This window comes from Cnephaeus nilssonii, assembly GCF_951640355.1.
Source record: "Cnephaeus nilssonii genome assembly, chromosome: 22".
NCBI classification, from domain to species: domain Eukaryota; kingdom Metazoa; phylum Chordata; class Mammalia; order Chiroptera; family Vespertilionidae; genus Cnephaeus; species Cnephaeus nilssonii.
Genome location: NC_137093.1, coordinates 24618407 through 24640043, shown reverse-complemented (window position 1 = coordinate 24640043; position 21637 = coordinate 24618407). Strand labels below are relative to the sequence as shown.

The 21637-nt window shown below is 39.3% G+C and overlaps 1 protein-coding gene and 1 pseudogene across 7 annotated transcripts in view; one reads left to right on the top strand and one right to left on the bottom strand.

The window, feature by feature from the left end:
- Positions 1-21637, top strand: part of TTC28 (tetratricopeptide repeat domain 28) — a 389347-nt gene that overhangs the window by 193705 nt on the left and 174005 nt on the right. The window lies entirely within an intron of this gene.
- Positions 13896-15483, bottom strand: LOC307093911 (small ribosomal subunit protein uS5-like; annotated as a pseudogene). Its single transcript has one exon. The product of its transcript is annotated as a small ribosomal subunit protein uS5-like (transcript).

Genomic DNA, 21637 nt, shown 5'->3' with positions numbered 1-21637 from the left:
GACAATCTATAATGCTAAGATGCTGTCATTACAATGTGATGGCTGGCAGGCTGCTCTGACAGAACAGCTTCTGGATTAACTTACGCTTTCTTGATTTTTAACTTGGGACTTAACTATTCTGGAGACCATGGAAACTTGGAGAAACTGTAGCAAATTGGTGGTATTCCTATTTTATAGATGATAAAATTAAGGCTTAAAGAGGGATGGGCTTTAGGCCACACAGCGTGTAAGTGACAGGATCATGTTTTGGAAAACAAGATGAAATATATTCTACTTGCTACTTGGAATAGAATTTTTGGTACAAATCATTAATCCTTGCTGAAATGAAGCCAATGTGTGTCCAGTTATTAAAAAGATAATTTCCACAACACAAGCAGCAACGAAAAACATACTTTCCTACAGTCCATTTTAATTTTGTAAGGACATCAATGAGGTTTGTTTAATTTTATGTCATTGTGGGTAAGAACAATTAAAATCTGATGAGAATAGATTGTAAGGACAATGCCTTTCCCATCTACTGCTACAGATGATACAAATTAGGAATCCTTTCTTATTTTCAATTTTAGTTCACTATGAAAAAAACAGTCTGTTTTCAAAGTAGTAATCAGAATCTTTTATTCTTCCTGAATAAAAGCACTTTCCTCTAATTACCATAAAACTTATATGGATTTCAAAGTTCTTCTTTTCTCCAGAGAAATTACATCCCAAAGAAATGATCACTGAATTGCTTATTGCTTTCATTCCTTAATCCACGTTCTTCTGCCAACTCACTAGCCAGGTGTCCACTGGTTTCTGGGGGTATGTTAGTGCATATCTTCGGGCCTTTCCTGGAAGAGAGAGGTTGAGAGTGCCATGAGTCTTCTAAATTTTACCTTTTCAATCGCTGATAACTCTTTCCTACTTAATCAGTTGGTTAAATTAACTGATGCTATTTAGAATTTGTAATAATTGACTGAGCCTACATTTTTACCTTTTAACTATCTTTTAGGAGGTTTTACTAGGCATACCAAGAGGCTTACATGATTACCGGATGAGTAAAATCCTTAAGATGATAACATTCCCCAAATCTCCGGAAATATTAGGCATATAAAAAATTAAGTGTGCTGATCTGAATGTATAAGCAGAGCATGGGTTAAGATCCAATAGACTTTGGTTGAGTCCTCACTCACACTTATCTAGTTGTGTGACTTGGAGCAAGTTACTTAAGCTTCTTTACTAAGCCTCACTTTCCTAACCCATAAAACAGTGGTAATATGTAATGAAACATTAAGCACAGTTGGGCATAAAGCATGTGGCTGGTTAGTCGGTAAGTATTAATTTCACAAGAGTCAGTGTCACCATCCTCATCATCTGCATTATCATCCTCTAGCCATGAAAGCTTTTAGAGAAGTTCTAGTGACTATGTATACTTGACAGTATCATAACCACCTATTTACCTATTCAAATCTTATTACTAATTCAGATCCATCTCTTTCCTGGTAAGGGGGAGCGGAGGTTGTGAATCATCCAAATGCTGCTTGTTCTTTTTTAAAAAAATATATACTTATTGCTTTCAGAGAGGAAGGGAGAGGGAGAGACAAACATCAATGATGAGAGAGAATCATTGATCAGCCGCCTCCTGCATACCCTTTACTGGGGATGGAGCCCACAACCTGGTTCATGGGTCGACGCTCAGCCACTGAACCATACTGGCCAGGCTGCTGTTTAGTTTTTATTTGCGAAAAGTGAAACATAGTAATGGAAATAGGTAAATAGGAAAGGAAATTAATGGGGAATAAATATTGCGTGACACTTGACATTTGTACATATAAAAGCTACTTTTACAGTGTGTTTTGCTTTGTTTTTAAATGACAAAATGTAATCTGTACTTGATGACAGTCTGGAAAATAATTCTAGTATTGCTTTGGGTTCTCTGCTTCTCCAGACAAAGTACATTTGTTAGGCAATGTCTGATCCAGGGATTATTGCTACTTAATAGTACTTCCAGAGCCATAATTTTACGTGCTTGTGACTCTTCTCATCCTTCTCTATTTTGTTTTAGAATGAATGTAGCCTCACGGAGTAACATTTCTAATATTTGCTCTTTTTTAAAATGAGTTTTAGGATTCACATGTTTCCCCAATGTGTCTCACTTTGTCTTTTGCCTTTTGCTTTTTTTCACAAGAATTAAGGAATAATAAATGAAGATAGTTAAGGTAAGCAACAGGAAATAAATCAACCATTTCTTTGTATCCAGGCCTGGGGACACATAAGAATTCTAGAAACTGTTCCAGCCAGCATGGCTCAGTGGTTGAACATCAACCTATGAACCAGGAGGTCACGGTTTGATTCCCGGTCAGGGCACATGCCTGGGTTGTGGGCTCAATCCCCAGTGTAGGGAGTGCAGGAGGCAAGCCGATCAATGATTCTCTCTCATCATTGATGATTCTATCTCTCTCTCCCTCTCCCTTCCCCTCTGAAATCAATAAAAAATATATTTAAAAAAAGAATTCTAGAAAGTGAATTTTAGAGATGGAATGGAGTTAGGGCGATCTCATTTTATAGACGAAGAAACCAGGGTACAAGGTTGTCTATGTAGCCGAGTAAGAGTAGATTTGGAACTAGTCTGCAGGCCTTCTGACTCCTAATTCAATGTTCTTATCATTGATCCCTACTCTTCTGCATGTGTTTCCTTCCACCTTAAAGCCAGGATGCTTTGGTATTTCTCATTGTGCATCTTGGGCTGTATCTTGGGCTATTTCCCCTTTTCTAATTATAGAGATTGTTGTCATTTTCCTATTTGAGATCTCTGTTTATCTCGGTTATTAAAAGTGAGCTTATAAGAAAAACACATGGTTCCCACCCCCACCCCCACCCCCAAACATACCATTTTATAAATATCTTTTTTTATCCCAGTAATACCATACTTGAACACCACTCTACTTTTCCAAACATTTTTTCTGACTAGCATAAATTCAGAGTCAGTTTTTCTGAAAGCTTCACCCCACAGTAATATGTAGAATGACATCGAATAAATTTGGCATTTCTTCATGCAATGTCTTGTTCACATCATAAGCTGTTTTATTGTGTTACAGAAATTAGTATTGGTACATTATGCAAGAAGTCAAAAACTCACGACCCCCCCTCCCCCAAGATAGTGTTGTTAAATGTAGCTAAATAAGTCTGGCAAGAATGGGCAATGTACAAAAATAACTTTAAAGAACAAAACTGGGAAGACTGTTGAGAGACCACAAGGACTTAAAAGCAGAAATTAAAAGGAAAATGAAGACAGCAAAGCAATATGTTTCTTGTTGGGCAAAGCTCCCCTAAGGGACCCTGTATTCAAATACTCTTTCACATTGCATTTGAATCCTGAGCTTCCAACGGCCACTGATACCACAGAGACCCAACAGTGTGCAGTGGTTCCTTCATCTCCCGGGCCTCTAGCTGCCTCCTATTACAGCCCCACATTTAAAAATAGCAGGGAAATGAGGGAAAATCATAAACCAGCTATAATAAAATTAGTGCTTGCGTGAAAGACTATTGCCAGAGAACAGCTTTTAGAAGGCCCTGTGCTGCCAGAAGGCCGCTGGGTGTTGGCAGTATTCAAGCATTCACTGGCCAGCACATTGAGACACAAATTGGGCGCTTTATTAAAGATAGAGTGTCTTTTCTTCATGATCATGAGTGTAAAGAGGTGTTTTTTTTAAGTAATAGGAAGTAGATCAGAAAAATATATGATCATAATAAATATTACTCTTTCTTGCCAACATAGAAAAATAGAAATTAAGTAACTTTGAAGAAGAAATATTACTATTTTTCTCAAAAAGACTGATTAAGTGAAGGATGTCCAAGAGCTAACATCTAAGAAACTAGATGCATTGATAAAGAATGCCACCATAACAAAAAACCCAACTCTTCATTAATCTGTAAGTGGGAAAATAGCAGGAATTGGGCATGAAGGTATGGTGAGGATCATTGCATTTCCCATTAACTGCATACTTGTAGAAGATCTGGAATTCTCATTACAACTTGAAAGGAAAACTGATTCTTTTAGAATCAGATATTTTCAAACTAGTATGTCACAGAGCCTGCTCTGGTTCAATGGTTTTTGCTACTAAGTATGCATTACCTTGGCTATTGGCTTTCATTCCCATATATATCATTAACATAGATGAGTCTTGAAGTCAGTCTGCCTTTCAAGGATGTGTTTCAGAAACTGGATGGAAAGATTTTTTACCTAACCTCATGAATAGATCTTTTAAAAGGACTTTTGTTGGTATTCACCCCACCCTGTCTCTGCTGTTGAACTTGTAGACTCCATTCATGCACCTAATGCAGGCAGTAGTCTGGATTGCATTTCTTTGTAATAACCTTGTTTCTAGCAGTCTTCGAAAGAATGAGCTGGTGGATTTCAGTACTAATACTGTCATGTGGGCTATTCTAGTGAGAAGCTTGGTTAAATCTAAAAAGTTGGGTCGGCATTCAGAGCATTCATTTTAAGTAAACTCTTCACTAGGGCTGTTCATATACTCCATTTGCTTTTTAATCTCTTGATTGTACAGAGTTCATATACTCCATTTGCTTTTTAATCTCTTGATTGTGCATCTCCATTCTAAATGGGGGGGGGGGGGCGGGAAAGGAGTCTGTTCTTGATGGTACACTGGCTTCAGCATGCCCCTTAGGTTTATATAAGGTAAAATACCTGATATTAAACTTTGAAAATGTCCTTAAAGGATTTCACTACAGCTGAGCAGCTCTAGTCCCAAAGGACTAGATCTCTGTCCTGTATCTTATATAGGAATGTGGGATATAAATCATTTTAGAGAGATTGCAAAAAACAATTACTGAAATCTTGAGCGAAGACATTTGAATTTAGAAACTATAATGATGTTATTGGCTTTACTCTAGCTAGAGAATGCCTATTTCTGATTAGGTACTACAGGTTTAACTCATGTGTGCTGATTGGACAGCAGGATTAATAGTACTAGGTTAATATACATGATGATCTCCCTCTGAAGAACTCAACATATTTTATATGTTTCAGCACATTCACTGTTTTGACTCTCAGACATCCATGTTTTCTTCTTGATATACTTTATTTCTCTTGGTTACAGAAAGAAGTGGACATAGGTAAAGGATCACAAGAAAGCAATGATTGGGTCTCCCTCCCACCAAATTTCAGATATTTTCCCTTGCCTTGTTCCCATTTGCTAAGTGTAATTTGTCCTGGCACCTAGCTGTTTCAGTGTCCTGAATAGCTATCAAAAGGAATGGATTTCCCAGCTTATAAAGTTTTTTTCTAGATTGATATGCCAAGATTAGACTTTGGAATGCTGGAGAAGCCTTTCCAGGAAATAGAAATAGAAATCCAGCTGCTTTTTCTTCTCTCTAGAAACCAGTGTTTTTGTGTAGTTTGCCAACAGCTTCTTTCAAGATACAGAATTAAAAATCATAGAAATTGGAAATAGGAAAGATACCGTAGGTCATTTAGCCTAGCATTTAGTACAGTACTCTGCTAATCCCTCAGATGCACATACAAAGTCAACTATTATACAAGATAATTCTCCAATGAATATAACTTGGCAACTCAATATCCTTGCCTTCTGATTTTGAGTTTAGAAGTAGTAAAATAGGAAAAGCCCCGTATTTGATGCAACTCTATTAAAATCTAAATGCTTCAAAACCTTCATTCAAATACACACAACTCATGTCATCATTGAGGTGTTGTCATGTAGTCAGTCATTCTGGTGGGATTTGGCTTTTATAGGGTTAATGAGTACACAAGTGTCACATGCTTAATAATTGTGTATATCAGTTTTCTGTTGCTATAGTAATGCTGCATGAAAAAACAACCACAAAACCGCAGGGGTTTACAACAATACACATTTATTTTTGCTTACATATCTCTGGTCAAAGCTAGGCTCAGTGGGACTTACATATTTGCAATTAGCTGAGGTTATCTGGGTGGTGGCTGGGTAGCTTCCCTGATCTTCTCCAGCCTTTCTCATGTATGTGAGACTTCCTCTAGGACAGCTGTGGGTCACCCTGGGCATTCTCTAATTATGAAGACAGAGGGGCAAGTGCTTGGCAAGCTTCTGCTTGTATCACATTTGTTAACATCTTATTGGACTAAGCAATTGAACTTGACTTAGCCAGAGTCAGCACCACATCCTCAATAGGGAACATGAAGAATTATAGCTGTCAATGCAATCACTCTACCACAGTGTGATGGCTTAATTATCTCATAAATGAGCATGACTGAAAATGATACACCCAGGTTATAAATACCTTAATATGTATTGTTTTCTATTTAATTCCTTTTGAGGAAGCAATGAACTTATCCTCCAAAAGAAAAAAAAGAAGGGACAAAAGATGACTAGAATCAGTTTACCTGGTACTTTCACATTTTTGTTTCCATTTAATTCCCACAAAAACCTACAAGAAGAATTATTTTAATAACTAATAATTATTGTTATCTCTGAAATATTTGGACTGCCTCACCTCTATCTATTGAAGAAATGTTGATGAGAACGTTTAAAGGCCATTTCTACCCTAAGATTTGTATGATTCAGTGGTTACTACATAGATTTTCTGAGTATATGTCTCATTTACTATGTTATCTTGGCCAAAATGACTTTGACTTTTTGTTTCAACATTACTCTCTCTGCTATTTGTCTTGTTCCAAGAATTTTAAGGAATTTTTTTAATTTAAAATTTTATTTTTCAATTACAGCTTATAATCAATTTTATATTTTATTAGTTTCAGGTGTACAACATAGTGGTTAGACAGTTACATACTTTACAAAGTGGTCCCCTGATATTTCAGGTACCCACCTGACTCCATACATAGTTATTGCGGCATTATTGACTTTGTTTCCTATGCTTTATTTTATATCCCTGTTACTATTTTATGACTGCCAATTTGTACTTCTTAATCCCTTCACCTTTTTCACCCAGTCCTCCAACCCCTCTTCTCTCTGGCAATCTATTAGTCTGTTTCTCTGTATCTGTGAGTCTGTTTTTGTTCATTTGTTTATTTTGATCTTTAGATTCCACATATATGTGAAACCAAGAATTTTAAGTTGATAAATAAGTTGATGTAGGTCAGTTATCAACAACCTGGCATAGGAGATGATTTTTGAGAAGCGCTACTGGTCATTTAGCAAAACTATAATATCATAACAATAGCTACTATTTACTAAGCCTTTTACTAAGCCTCTCTTGCATCCCATGGGATACATGCAGTGTCTCCTCTCATCCGTACAGTAAGCCCCGGAAGTAGGGAATATCCAGAAATTCAGTTCCTTCCCTGAGGAAACATTTCAGTAGGTGATCGGGTACCCACCTCTTCTCATTTCTTTCTTCCACAAAGACTGATTGGGAGGGAGTGAATTAATGAGCAATAAGCCATTTGAAAAGTTATAGTTACTAGTTCCTAATGTATGCCAAAAAATATCAAAGGATGGACACGTGGTATGCATGAACTCACAAAAGACATTTGCTTGAAATTACAATTGAGCAATACATCAGTCTTTCAGTTCCATTAATTGTGTAATTTGTGCAAGTTGCTAATAATGATTTCTCAAAGTCACATTTTAAATATGGGCACAGGATATATAGATGTATGTTGAACCATTTCTTTTAAGCTATTTGTGAAATACCTGTTGCAGATTCTCTTTTACAAATACTGTGTATTTACATATTGTCTTATTTTTAAGAGGCTCACGGATAAAGTAGATTATCTTGTTGAAATCACCATTTTGTAGATAAAAAAAGAATATTGGTAGTTTCATATGTTTTGACTTAATATTCAGTACTGTTCTCTGTGAGAGAAAATGAGGAATCACTCAGAAGTCACTAGAGATATTTTCATCCTAGACCTTTCTCTTAAACTTCAAACCCATATTTCTGACTTCCTTCCCTTCAACTCTACCAGCATGTGTCATAGTCACTTTCAGTTCATCAGGTCCAAACCCAAGCTCTTCATCTCTTCTCCCTCCTGTGTGATCTCTCTGATTCTCCTGGCTTCCTTGATGCCCGTTGCAGGCACCTGGCAGTCATGCTAGCCTCTCACATCCTCCACAATGCAGGCAGTCTTCAGGCCCTATCCAAGCTCACACACACAAGCACACACAGGTTGATATATATCATACATATGCAATATATGTGTATCTGTTCATAGCTTTTAAATATCTTTTGTTCTCCTTTCCAAGAGATCCTCATCATCTTCCCCTGAACACATTTAAATTTTTTTTGCTTATTTCTAGTAAGTTGTTCCACAAATGATGGAAGGCACAACAATCTCTGAGTTGGTCCTTTTGCCTACCCACTGTCTCCTTTTGACCCATTTCCCCTAAGACTTCAGAGCAGAATTTCAAAGTGCAAATCTACCAGTGACTCACCACAAATCAAAGTCTAATCTCATTAGCCCTGGCCCTTCCTGATTCAGCTCCTAATTGCCTTTCCAGGATCATTTCCGACTATTCTGTTTGTGGGTCCTCTCTTCTAGCCGGAACTAACCTCCTACTCTTTTTGTCCTGAGATCAAGCCTTAGATTAAGCTTCATCCTCTCTGCTCAGCGTTCCCTAAATGCTGCGTCAACATGATCTCTTGCCAGATAGACTCCGAGGAGGGTTTAATGAAAAACATTATGTACCCCAGGTTCATTGATCTATCAACATCACTCCATTAAGTATACAAAGTACTACATTCTTTTATCTGTTTTGTTCCACATGTATATAAAAATTGATACAGGAACTTACTGAGTAGTGTAGATATAGGAAAGTAGGATGATTATATGAAATAAAAGGCAGACTGCATCTGTATGTGGTAAAATTGTACCAGTTTAGAATTGAATGTTCTTTTAAAAGAAAAAGTAATGTACATATTTCTGATTTTTTTTTGGCTTACTATTCATTTTGTGTCACTAGCCATGAGATATTTATTTCAGACTATTTTATATATAATGTATTGTCATATGTGAAGCCCAAATGTAATAGATTTATTATTTAAACAAATTTAAATTTAGGTATAATTGACATATAAATGATATTAAGTTCAGGTATACAACATAATGATTTAATATTTGTATACAGGTGGGGCAAAAGTAGGTTTACAGTTGTTCGTATGTAAAAAATACAATCCTATCTAATAAAAGAGTAATATGCAAATTGACCATCACTCCAACACACAAGATGGCTGCCCCCATTTGGTCAAAGATGGCTGCCCCCATGTGGACACAAGATGGCTGCCACAAGATGGCCAGCAGGGGAGGGCAGTTGGGTGGGACCAGGCCTGCAAGGGAGGGCAGTTGGGGGTGATCAAGCCTGCAGGGAAGGGCAGTTAGGGGTGACCAGGCTGGCAGAGGAGGGAAGTTGGGGGCGACCAGGCCTGCAGGGAAGGGCAGTTGGAGGGGACCCAGGCCTGCAGGGGAGAGCAGTTGTGGGGGACCAGGCCTGCAGGGGAGGGCAGTTAGGGGTGACCAGGCCTGCAGGGGAGGGCAGTTAGGGGAAAACAGGCTGGCAGGGGAGCAGTTAGGCATTGATCAGGCTGGCAGGGGAGTGGTTAGGTGGTGATCAGGCTGGCAGGCAGAAGCGGTTAGGGGCAATCAGGAAGGCAGGCAGGCGAGCAGTTGGGAGCCAGCAGTCCTGGATTGTGAGAGGGATGTCCGACTACCCATTTAGGCCCGATCCTACCGGGATCGGGCCTAAACAGGCAGTTGGACATCCCTCGAGGGGTCCCAGATTGGAGAGGGTGCAGGCTGGGCTGAGGGGCACACGCACACACACACACACACACACCGCCCCCGTGCACGAATTTCGTGCACTGGGCTTCTAGTAATTAATAAACAATACAAGAATAAACTCTGTTTTGCAAGCTCACAACTATAAATCTAATTTGCCCTACCCTGTATATTTTGAAATGATCACCATAATCAGTCTATTAACATCCATCACCATACATACTTATAAATTTTTTTGAATGATGAGAACTTGTAAGATTTGCTCACTTAGCAACTTTCAAATATGCAATACAGTATTATTAACTATTGTCACCATGTGGTACATTACATCCCCATGACTTATTTATTTTGTAATTGCAAATTTGCATTATTTTGTCCATTCCCCCACCTCCCACCTCTGGCAACCAGTCTGTTCTTCTGTATCTATAAGCTTGCTTTTGTTGTTTTTAGAGTCCACATATAAATGGAATCATACAGTATTTGTCTTCTCTATCTGACTTGTTTTACTTAGCATAACACCCTCAAAGTCCATCTATGTTGTCAGAAATGGCAAGATTTCATTCTTTTTTATACGACATATATTCCATTGTACATTCCATGTCTTTCTCCGGAGACTCATCTACCAATGGGCATTAGGTTGTTTCCATATTATAGCTATTGTAAATAATCCTGCAGTGAATATGGGAGGTGCATATATCTTTTCAAATTAATGTTTTTGTGTTATTTGGATAAATAGCCAGAGGTGAGATTGCTGAATAACAAGGTAGTTATGTTTTTAAGTTTTTGAAGCCCTTCCATACTGTTTTCCATAGTGGCTGTACCAATTTACATTTCCACCAACAGTGCACAAGGATTCTCTTTCTCCACATTCTTGCCAACACTTGTTGTTTCTTGTCTTTTTGATAATATGTTACCAGATGTGAGATGATCTCTCATTGTAAATTTGACTTGCATTTCCTTAATTTACTGATTAGGGATGTTGAACATCTTTTCATGTACCTGTTGGAGATCTGTATGCCTTTGGAAAAATATCTGTTTGGATCTTTCGTCCGTTTTTAAAGTAGAATTGTTTAATTTTTCGCTATTGAGATTTATGAGTAGAGGTTTGCTATTTTTCAAAAAACCGCAGTTAGCTGCTCAAGCTCTCTAAACCTTTGTTTATTCATCTGTAAAATGGAGATAAAAACAGAAAATACTTCATAGGGCTACTAAAGAGATTAAATGCATGTGACATACTAACATCATGCATAATACACAGTAAGGATTTAATAGATGTTAGCCATTATTATTGTTTATTTCTTGATGCCAGAAACTATCATTTACTTCTTATTCATCTCATTCAACATCTAACATAAAACTTCACCATGAAAGCTTATCCCATGGCTTCCTTAAAAACAAGTTTGTAGCCCTGGCTGGTGTGGCTCAGTTGGTTGGAGCATTGTCTGGTACATCAAAAGGTTGTAGGTTTGATTCCCAGTCAGGGTGCATACCTAGGTTGCAGGTTTTATCCCTGGTCCAGGTGCATATGGAAGGCAGCCAATCAATGTTTCTCTCTCTCTCTCTCTCTCTCTCTCTCTCTCTCTCTCTCTCTCTCTCCCTCCTTCCCTCCCTTCCTTCCTTCCTCCCTCCCTCCACCCTTCCCTCCACCTCACTCTATAAATCAACACTTTGCACATCTTAACCCTTATTCTGGAATTCTTCCAGACCACCTTCTTTGCTTACCTGCCTTCCTCTCCTGTTCTTGCCAGTTCTAATTCCTGACCTACCCCTGCCCCCCATCTCTTATTTAGGCTCTATAACTTGCACCCCACCCTGCACCTAGTGTGTTCTGTTGTCAACTACATTGGATCCTCTGGTGGTCTCATGAGGGACTGATTTCTGTTAGTCATTCTCAGGTCTCGTGAGCCACCCTTCCCCATGAGGAAAGCCTGTGTGAGAGAGAATCATTGATTGGCTGCCTCCTGCACACCTCAACCCATGACCTTCTGGTTCATGGGTCCATGTTCAACCACTGAGCCACACTGGCTGGGCAAAGCCCTGGTTCTTTATTGCTAGTTGGGGCTTGTGGGATCACAGATTTGTCCTACCCCTTAGGCTAATGTTTGGTCAGTCCCTGCCTTAGGACTTAACAGTGATTTGTATAAAACATATGACTCCTTGGAATCCTTAAGAAATGGCAGTCTTATGCCTACACCTGTTAGTCTAGGTCTCTTCATTAAGACTGATTTTATTCTATACATATTTTTAACTTTAAGAAGGAAAATCTCATAGTCATGTGTATCAGAAATGAAGCTATAGGAATAGGCTATTAGTTTATATTAAGTTTCAGTGACTAAGAGATATTGTGGACATATGAGACTTACTTGAGATATTTTGATATGGATAAGAGAAGATCAAAGAAAAAATTGGATAATGAATATATCACTTTGAAAAATGTAACTTTAATTTAGCCTTGCTGCAGTGTGGAAAACTCTATTTTTCTAGTTTAGTGGCTCAGAACTATTGTTTGTCTAGAATCTAATTTACAAAGTCAGTAGCTGAGATAAACATTTGTGTCAGATACAAATGGCTGCAGGGTTGTATTAGTTGTAATAGTTCAAGCTGTAGAACTACCCTGATGTGACAAATAAGAGCCACTGAGGGCTCTCTGCTTGAACCATGATGTGAGTGTTGATTTTGCCTACTCTCACAGTATGCTGAGGGAGATTTTAGCCCTGATTTTGCTTCCAAGTACTGATTTCCTTCTCTTTGTTATTATTTCACTGTAGTAAGAGAGAGAAAGAAGAAATATCTAAAGCCTGAAGCTGTTTCATCTGTTTTTCACATTAAAATTTGTTGATCCCATGTAATATAAGTTTAGTTAGGAATCTTCTGTTAAAATGTTCCTGATACAGAATCTTAGAATATTAGATCTCAAAGGACCTTAAAGATCATCTAGCCCAGTGTTTTCTGGACTGAGTTCTAAGTGTATTTTGTAAGATGTTAGAAGGTGTTCCAATAATAAAAAGGTTTTATGGGCATAGTAAGTGTCTGATATCCAGGGCTAAAAGGAAGCTTAGTAGGCTTCTTCCTGTAGGAGTTCTCAGAGTTTTAAATGTGCTAAGGTACTTTGTTAATCATAAAGGGATTAAATAGGGGGGTTATGTAAGTAGGGAGAGTGACTCAAATTCATTGGGATTCTTATGTGGAAAACCTATTAACATCTATCAGAAGGATCCAGTTAAAATAGTAACACCGAGTATTGCTGCTCAGAACCATGAAAACAGGTTCCCAGCTCACAGAGAATAAAAGCCAGGGTTCTTTTTTAAATATATATATATATGTGTATATATATATATATATATATATATATATATATATATATATATATATTTATTTATTTATTGAATTTATTGGGATGGCATTGGTTAATAAAATTATACTGGTTTCAGGTATGCAATTCTGCAATACATCATCTGTATATTGTATATATTTACCACCCTAAGTCAAGACTCCTTCCATCACCATTTATTCCCCCTTTACCTTCTTTTACTTCCCCCGCCCTCTTCCCTCTGGCAATCACCATAGTATAGACTAATGGATACAGACAACAGACTGACAGTTGTCAGAGGGGAAGAGGTAGGGGGCTGGGTGAGAAGAGTGAAAGAATTAACCAAAGAAAAAAAGAAAGACTCATGGACACAGACAAAGCCAGGATGCTTACCGAGGCCTCCAAGACCCTTCAAGGTTTGAGCTCCGGACTCCCTCTAACCTTTCTTGCGACTCCCTTCCCTGCTGCAGGCTCACTGGACCTTCTCAGTGAGGCCTTCTCGGATTACCCCATTGCCAGTATTCTCTATCCCGCTCACTGCTCTTTCTCCATAGCGCACAATGTCTTCCATTATACTAATTTTTATTTAATTTTTTATTGTCTGTTTCCTCCTACTGGAGTGTTGTTCAATGACAACAGAATTTTTTGTGTATTTTGTTCTCTGCTGTACCCCTAGCATTTAGAATACTGCTTCACACATAGTAGAAACTCAACAACTGTTTGTTAAATGAGCCAATTGTCCTGAGAGAAATCAAGAGTCTCTATTAGGGTAATATTCCTGAGACTTGGAAGAAGGTACAGATTTTTATCACCTCCATCCCGAGTGGAGGAGAAGAGGCCCAGCAGAGCTGGAGGATCCTCTCTAGGAAGTGCCTGTATGAGGAAACAGTCATGCTATGATCTTGTACAGTGAATGTGGTGACATTTTCCTTTCTAGGACCAAGGGTGAGAAGGGGAAGTAGCAGGAAATTAGGTCTGATGATTATGAAATAAGAGTAGGTGATATTGCTCATCTTACTGTGCTACACTCTCCTGTAATTACAACTAGTGTCACAGGAAAGGACAAGGGCAGCCCTCTGGTGTGGTCTGACAGTGAACCCTTAGTCTAGAGCTGATTTGGTCCTGAGTCCAGGAAACACTGGCCTGTCATTCTTTTAGCATGTATTTACAGTACACCAAGTCATGCCAAACAAGATGTACAAGGAACAGTTTTATTTGAGGGATGTTATTTCTCTGGTGACAGATTTTATTCTGGTTTGAGAGAGAGAGAGAGAGAGAGAGAGAGAGAGTGTGTGTGTGTGTGTGTGTGTTTAAAAAAACAGGCTTAATTCACTTGCTTTTTCTTTTTAATATATTTTATTGATTTTTTACAGAGAGGAAGAGAGAGGGATAGAGAGTTAAAAACATCGATGAGAGAGAAACATCGATCAGCTGCCTCTTGCACACCCCCTACTGGGGATGTGCCCGCAACCAAGGTACATGCCCTTGACCGGTATCGAACCTGGGACCCTTGAGTCCGCAGGCCGACACTCTATCCGCTGAGCTAAACCGGTTTCGGCCACTTTATTTTTCTTGTATAAAGTTATGTGGTGGCCACAGCTGAAGCCCAGGTCCTCTGCACAGAAACTCTGGTGTGGGTCTTTGCACAAGATGGTCAATGAATTCCTCATAGGGACACTTGGTGAACATGGTCTCTTTCCAGAGTTTGGGAGTGAGATAGGTATAGGTTTTGGATATAACGTCGAAGTTGGCCTTGGCGAAGTTACCTAAGGTGGCAATGCAGCCCCTGGTCGAGGTGTAGCAGTTGTTGATTCTGGCCATTATCAGCAACTTCATGGGCACAGAGGCTGACACGATGCAGTGCCTGTGGGGGCAGGGATGAGGTGCACAGCACAATGCCACAGTGGCCAGTCACCTTGCAAGGGACAGTCTGGGGCTTGCTGTCTTTTTCCCCCAGTAGCCTCACCCCACAGGGACAATAGAGAGCTTGGCCAGGATGATGGCCCCACAGAGGCAATGGCACTTCCTTGGAGCACTTAACACCCAGACCAACATGTCCTTTGTAGTGCCACTGGCGACAGATGCCTTGGACTGGGTCTCTAGCCAATGTGGGTCTGCATTTGCACAGGGATAATCTTCAAAATCTTGTCCTTAAGGGATGCCCCCAGGAAAAAGTCAGTGATCTCAGATTCCTTGATGAGCAGGGAGAAGAGATAGATCTCCTCCAGGGACTTGATCTTCATGTCCTTGACCAGGTGGCCCAGTTTGGTGACGGGGATCCACGCCTTGTCCTGGACCTTGCCTCGCAAGCTCTGCAGCCTCAGCCTGGGCCACAACCTGGCCACAACCTGGCCTCCATTGCAGAATCTTCCACGGAAGCCCCTGTGGTCTCTCATTCCAGGGCCCCGGGGCCTCCAGGCCCTCCCACAGCACCTGCGTCATCTGCCATTTGGTGCTTCCTCGGAGAGGAAGTGTGCTGTTTTGTTTTTGAAAAGCTCGTTCACTTGGTTTCAGGATTTTGCTATAATTTCACTTTTTATTTTCCAAATCCATCATATTAAAAATGAATTCCTTTTTTGTTTTTCAAAAAACAATACAAGGCAATGTTGGAGACTCAGTGCTATAATAATAATTCTAGTTGTGGCCCCAAAGAAATAAACTTTTATCTTTTAGCTGTCTGCCTTGTTGGGATTCCTATTACATATTTATAAAGAAGAAATAAGAGGAAACTTTTAATCCTATTCTTTTCCAGATGGGTAAAACACACTACTTTTGTTTCCTTAGCTAACGAGAATGGATAGTGTCCTGGAGAATTACTCCATAATTTGTCCCCTTTAATGCAAAATGTTATAATACAATATCACAACTACTAATTTTCCACTTCTACTCCTGCTTCATAAAAAGAGAATTGTTTAGAGGTATGTTTATGTCCCGTGAGATTATGCTTTAGGGCATGATGCCCTAAACAAAGCACAGGCTCTACTATTCCTAATAAATGATTACATCTTCCACATCTGTTCTTGTCTTTTCTCTGAAGCATTCATCCAAGAGAACACAGCATTGACGGAAAGTACCAGAATTGTGGGAAGACATTTTGCTGATAAATGCATTGACAGTTGATTTGTTGGAAAACCTCAGCGGTAGAGGGTTTGGGGCTAAAAACTGACTTTCCTTTTCTTCTGCCAGACGGCGTCTCCTTCTGCCCATTTCCCTTTCCTTGCGATTTCCTCTTGAGAGAAATCATGTGACCCTGTCACTACAGTTTTTAATGCCAAATATCTAAGTGTCTTTAAAATGCAGCACAACACTTTTAAAGGCAAATAGTGAAGTAGTTTCATCTGACATTTCCATTATAACTGCTCTTAGTGGATTCTAGACATCATACATAAAGGTGGCTAGCTGATTCTTTTTTTAAAAAAAAAATCATGATGCAAACCCATTGAGCTGTCTTTTCATATTTGGTGCTCCATCCATTGAACATGCAACACATTTTTTTTCTTAGAAATGTGATTTGATCAGAGAATATCTATAATAGTCTGGACTAGATTTTTCTAGCATTTGTCTTATATTTTAGAGACACAGCCATTTCTCATAGTTTTGTGACATACCTAGTATTTCTGAACTAACATCAATTGCTTTGTTATCTCTAGGACTGTGAATCCAAACTGGGAAAAAAACAAACCCACACAAATGTTAAGTTGCCATCATTACTGTCAAATTGTTCTTCATATAGAAGTTAATATTGTATTCTCAGGCTTTGTATACACTATTTGTTTTTAAATCTGAGAAGTTTTTTGTTGTTAATCCTCACCCCAGGATATTTTTCCATTGATTTTTAGAGAGAGAGGAAGGGAGGGGGAGAGACAGAGACAGAGAAACATCGATGTGAGAAAGACACATCGATTGGCCATCCAGCCTGCAACTGAGGTATGTGCCCTTGACCGAAATTGAACCCGTGACCCTTCAGTCCGAGGGCCAACACTCTGTCCACTGAGCTAAACCGGCTAGGACTAAATCTTTAAAGTTTTATTAAATTTATTTTTACTCATGCATTAAATATTTAATGAATATCTATTATGGGCTATAGAATAGTGTATAATGATTTCAGTGCAGTTGGTGTTCAATCAGCCAATGTGTTTCTAAAACCAATAGCTGAACCATGTAACTAATAACTTCTGTTGGGGGAGGAGCAGAGGGCAGAACATGGATCTGGCCTTGTTGGATGAGTTAGCTACCATCACATCTGTCCCTCTAGTCAGGTCCTCTCTAGCAGCTAGAGGATAGTGCCAGGTCTTTTGTGGTCTTTGAACACAAACCTGCGTTTCCCCTAGTGTCCACATCTTTCAAAGACGCCAGCAGTGCTCATGGAGATGAAACTGGCAATATGAAATGAGGGGAAAATAGACCCCAGCATTAAACTTACTGAAAATGAAAATTTTTTTCTGGTTTCAGCTGTTTTCATTTAGATAAATGCTTCTAGGAAGATGAGACAACACCATCTGCATTTATGGGTTTAATCATGGCAGTTACAGCTTAACTACCTGGCTTCAGTATTGTGGAGATGTGCATACCATCATCCGCTTCTTCCCTCCTTTCTTGATTTTGCAGCCATTCTCAACTCAGTACATTTTAATAGTTGGGATACAAAATCGCAGGTGTGGCATGTTAAAATAAGTAAAGACTTCATCATCTTCTTTTTCAAGTGATATACTGAAACTCTGTTTTTGTGAGGGAGTTGTAGCTGATCGTAACCAATGTCTCTAGCTACTCTGGGTAATGGGACAGGAGTTGTTGAAAATCTGTTGGAATTGCTCTATCAAATGATTTGGAGCAAAAGATAGAAATGAAAGTACTCCAATGTTGGCCTAGGGCTGTTCTGGAAAGAGAGTTGTAGCATGTTACTATGTAACCTCCTCATGTGCACATATTATGATTCTGAATATTTTATGCCTCTTTTTGAGTTGTGTTCTCACTGCATATAATACAATTTGATTTCCTCCTCTTAAAAAAAATGAGTAACTGAGTGGAGAATGTCTTATAGCTAGCGGACATGGCTAATAATCAGCTGTTTTGGAGGTCTAGGAGAAATGCTGATGGTCCTGGTGTGAACTTTGGTTTTTTAAAATATATTTTTATTGATTTCAGAGAGGAAGGGAGAGGGAGAGAAAGAAACTCTTTTTTTAAAATCTCACCTGAGGACATGCATATTGATTTTAGAGATAAAGAAAAGGGAAGCGAGAGAGAAAAATTGATGTGAGAGAGCAACATTGATCACTTGCCTTCCTGAACCAGCAACCTAGGTATGTGCCCTGACCTGGAATTGAACATGCAACCTTTCGGTGTATGGGATGGTGCTCCAACAAGCCAGAGCAGAATAATCTCTTTTAAAAAGTGATAGTATAAAGAGAATAATAAGAAAACTAAGCTTGACATCTTAAGAGTGAATAGGGTTTTGAGTTTTGAAATATAACAAATGGATGGATAAACCAAAGAATGCCTGAATAATCTTTTCTGTTTACGTCTTTTAGGACATTAAAAAGAAAATCTCACACTGAAATGATCAGTATGAATAATCATTGTGACTGGACTATGCTGATGGAATTCTAGGCACAGCAAAGAAACGTGACATGTAGTTAGACTGCATAGTTTACTAGTACAGTTTCCTAGAGGCTTTTGAAATCTTGAAAATAGTTCATGAATCTCCACAACTTGTCTTCCAGGACCATGATTTGCCATTTCTTAATTAGACACCTCTCTTACGTGTAGAATTGACTTCTTAGTTGAGTGTTAATCGAAGTGTTAGAATTAGGTGGCTGGGAGTCCTCATTTTAATCTTGAGTAAAACCTCAAAGATGCTGCTCTTAGGATAGTGAATTGGTCTCAACATGAAATAGCGATTGAGAGGCTGGTCTTCAGGCCTGACCTCTGAGGTAATGTCTCAGAACTGAGTTTTCAATAAAATAGATAAAGGATTTTTATTAAGTTTCCTGAGCTGGAAACACATCCATCCTCTCATTTTGCTGGACAATGTGTTTACCATTAAGGGCTTGCCAGCCTCGGTGAGAGCTCAAGGCAGCCATGGAGGGCATGTAACCCTGCCTGGTTGGGGTGGGGGCAGGGGGGGAGGGAGTGAAGCTTGGCTGAATCCCAGTGGCATCACAAGTCCTGGCGGAGGTGCTGCCCTTTTGCCCTTGTCCTTGGGAAATTCATCAGTTCCTAGAGCTGCTAGAGCTTGTACGACATTATCTCTTCCAGCCCTCTGACTCCACGTAGGAATTTACTTAAATTATCTCCGGCCAGGGAGAAGGTCTTCGTGTACTACTTGTATAATTCAAAATTAATTGTAAAGATGTATTTTTTTAAATCACCTGTGGGAGATTTTGTTCTACCTACTCCTACAATCTGCAGGGATGGTGAGTCACCTTTTAACCTATGGGAAGTGATGAAATAAAGATAATTAGAGCTTACACATTTTTGAGCATTATCTATGCAGATACTGAAGTAAAAACTTTCTATGCATTCACTTATTTAATTCTCACAGCTTCCAGTGGGGCAGATACTGTTCTTGTCTTCATTTTGCAAATGAGAAAACTCAGGGTTAGAGCTCCCAAGTGGCGGAGTTGGGATTTGAAACCAGGGTTTGTCTCATTTCACAAGCCGTGCTCTCAGCCTCTGTGTTATTCGCCTTCACTAGTTGTGGTACTTGTTTCGTCTTCTAATTGTGTGTTTCTTCTGGGAATAAATAATTAGGCTATATAAATAATTATACGATGCAGTGTAAATTGAAGGATTTGGGGGATTAAGGAATTAATGTTATTCTTACAAATCCTACCTATTATTAATTAACATGTGCAGTATTTATGGTTGGAAGGAAGTATTTATTTACATGGTAAAATTGGTGTGAAAGTAAACAGTTTGCATAGTTCAGCATTTCCTCCCTTTGCCACATACCCCATACTGCTTTAAGTTTTAGTTTTTTCTTACTATGTGGAAAAACAGAGAAGCTAGACTAGAGAATTATCAAGCCCTCATGGAAAGAGTTAGGAAACAAACTTACAAGAGAACTATGATTTGAAATGAAAGTGTGGACTTTTATTCTTGGCCCCATATGAGTTAGAAGCTTCAGAGGTTTACAAGACATTTTGGGTAGGATCCTTTTTCTCTCTCTAAGTGAACATCAATGGAAAGCAAACTCCAGTGTGGCTTAGTGGCTGTGTATTATGAAGGGCAGAGCTGCAACCAGAAAAATGGGATCACTCTTGAACTGAATAAAAAAAAATTACCTATTTATTTGGTTAGTGCATATAACAAGGTATATATGGGTTATCTTCACAATATTTTTGTAGTTGGCAGTGTTGAGAATTGTGTTCCATTTTGAATTCTAATGTCCCCATAATTTAAGAGGACCTCTGGAATTAACTCTCATTTTTCCATGGCATATAAAAGTCTGAGAAAGTAGTAGAGATTAAAGTAAATTCAACCCTCAGCCTGGCCTCTGGTTTCCAGGCTGGCTACAGTGCGAACTGTCAGGGAGATAGATGGGGGCTCTAAGGTTTCCTGGAGTTTTCAGCCATGTGTGGGCACCACATGTGGTGTGTTCAGTGAATACAAATACAAGAACACATGCTGTTTCCATTAGGGACACTTCAGACCCCTCTCTGTCCCCAGCCTTACTGCAGAGTTGAATGGGTCATTTATCATAGGCCACTTACTGATACTGACTGGCGTTTAGGCCCTGCTATAAGTAAGCAGCAAAACAGTGTGACTTAGTTCTTTTAGAATGCTTATCATATCCCGATACTATTTCTTAACAGTTCACATGTTCATATGCAAAGAAGCAGCATTTAACTAGCTGCTTATAGAGTGGAATGTATTTAAAATGCAAATCTGACTATGTGTCTACCTTCCTTAAACCTTTCAATGAGTTATGAGAATCAAAATTATTCAAGACTGGGTCTGTCTTCTCTGCAGCCTCATCCCTTGCGATTACCTCTTGGAGGCTGAACTGCTGTTCGCTCTGCACATATATCATATAAGTTTTGGCCTTCCCTTGACCTCTGCTTCTTTGCTCATTTTGTTGACAAGGCCTTTCTCTGCCTTCGTTGTCAGAGTAAAGCATCTCATTTTATAAGACCCAGGTCAGATGTTACCGCCTCCAGCAAAGCCTTCCCTATTTCTCTTCCCCAGTCTGCGCTTGGCATTTCCCTCTGAGTGCTCAGAGAATGGTGAGATGTCATCTGTCACAGGCAGCTCTTCCCTCACGGTATGGAAACAGTGTTTCTCTCTCCTGGTGTGAGCAGCCTCAGGTGCCCAGCCCAGTGCGTCTAGCAGGGAGGAGGCAACCACTTCTGATTCTTGAACTGAGTTGAACTGCCTTGTAAGCAACTCTGAGCCTCACTCAGGCACAGTCACATATGATTCTCATTATATTCCTTATCCCAGTGCCTTACACACCCACACCATGAGAAAGTTCATACTGAAGAACTGGCCGACAGTGTGACTCCCTCAATTTTCCATGATTGAAGAGCCCAGATATACAAACCGTACAATCTGTTTTCCTACGTGAGTGTTGTCTCTGGTGGTCCTCCCGGGCACCTAGTAGC